The following is a 1,674-nucleotide window of genomic DNA, read 5'->3' on the forward strand; positions in this document are numbered from 1 at the left end:
CCGGAAAATATTCTATTACAATCCATTTATAACAAAGATTTTTAAAACACAGCTTTTAAAATACTTTATCCTTTACCCACAAGTAAAAGAATCACCTGAGACAGAGGTGGGATGAGGTAGTGTGTCCCAAATCTCCCTGGGAGAGTGGTCCCTATGTGTGAGGTGCAGGTTGGTGTCTTCCTGTCTACATCAAATGTAGAAAAAGCAGACAAAATAGCTTGGAGGGATGCTTGTCTCATTGAAATGCTCACTAACCCCAAGGTATTTTGCTTAAAAGTCTTTCCCTAGTTTCCCTGTGGATTGATCCACAAAACATTTCAAGATGATTTTGTGTGACCCATCCCCAACCTCGCCTTGTATATTGGTAGGATAGGAGAGAGGAGAAATCCACAAATTCGTGAAGTTAAGTAATCACAAATTCTCTCAATTTTCTCATAGTCTGTTTCTTGGAAGTTCCAAGTTATTTTTAAGAAGTAACAATAGTCTTTCCCATTCCCTGCCCTGTCTTTCCTCCCTAGAGAGGTTAAATTTCCTTCACTCCAAAACTTCCCCCTTTGTTCCCAGATCCCTTGTACAGTATTTTCTCCAGGTTTGGGTCAAAACTCAAAACTATCTTAGGTCATATTCTGGATGTAGTAAAGTACACTAATTCGTCAAGAAAATTATCATTTTCACTTGGATCTGAATAGCAAATAGTATTCATGACATGAAGACCTGAAGGAGGAAGAGAAAAAGGAGACCAAAGAGAAGGAGGAGGAGAAATAAAATGAAAAGAAGTGGCTCACAGATGGTAACGAAGGGCATCAAGAAGAAAAGCAAGCAAAGAAGTGCAGAAGACTAAACCCATACATCTTTGCTTGCCCCACCATTATGGAACATTCTGTTTGGTCTTCAGTTTTTCTCTCCTTTATCTCTTTTCTCCTCTGCCTTCCAAGGATGCAAGAAAAATGTACAAGACAATGCAAAGGAATACAAAAAAGAGTAGCATGAGTGTTGCTTTAAGAAAAATAGATGCAGGTGGGCTTGAAACCCTCTGGGTGTAGCAATGTGTCCTGAAAGCTGGTAGTGCTTTGTCTAGGTGACCAAGTCTGTTTGTGAAAGCCTAAAGAGTTACAAGACAAGAAAGAAGGAAGGGAAATTCTCCTAGTGCTATGACATCTTTTTGGAACAGAAACTTCTTGCCAGCAGGAGAATTACAAAGAAGCTATCTGGAAACCAGGACATGAAACATAAAACCAACGGACCTACATAAAATCTCCATTAAGTGCTCAAGGAAAGTTGAATGTAGAGGCCTGGGTAGCTCAGTTGGTAGAGCATCAGACTTTTAATCTGAGGGTCCAGGGTTCAAGTCCTTGTTCAGGCGTTATTCTCTTTTTACCCTAGTTATTTCCCTTAGAAGCCTATTGACATTCCACTGCCCCTTAGAGGAACTCTTCCAGACATTTACTATAGGCTTCTTGACTCATCTCTTCCTGCTCTTTGCTCAACAAGAGTCAGAATAGAGCAGGGAGAACAGAGAAAGGACAAAGGGTTAAGTGCTTAATTAATAGCCAAAAGGTTGGGGGTCTGAACGCACCAAGAGGTTCCTCAGAAGACAGGCCTGGTAATCTGCTTCTGAATGGTGAAAGCCTAGAAAACACTATGGAGGAGTTCTACACTGCCCACAAGGGGTCA

The 1,674-nt window shown here is 40.9% G+C and overlaps 1 non-coding gene across 1 annotated transcript; it reads left to right on the forward strand.

Moving 5' to 3' along the window:
- Positions 1 to 1,290: 1,290 nt before the first annotated feature.
- Positions 1,291 to 1,363, forward strand: TRNAK-UUU (transfer RNA lysine (anticodon UUU)). The gene has a single exon. It is a non-coding gene; the product is annotated as a tRNA-Lys (tRNA).
- Positions 1,364 to 1,674: the final 311 nt, after the last annotated feature.

Source organism: Loxodonta africana, chromosome 1, assembly GCF_030014295.1.
Source record: "Loxodonta africana isolate mLoxAfr1 chromosome 1, mLoxAfr1.hap2, whole genome shotgun sequence".
In the NCBI taxonomy this organism is placed as follows: domain Eukaryota; kingdom Metazoa; phylum Chordata; class Mammalia; order Proboscidea; family Elephantidae; genus Loxodonta; species Loxodonta africana.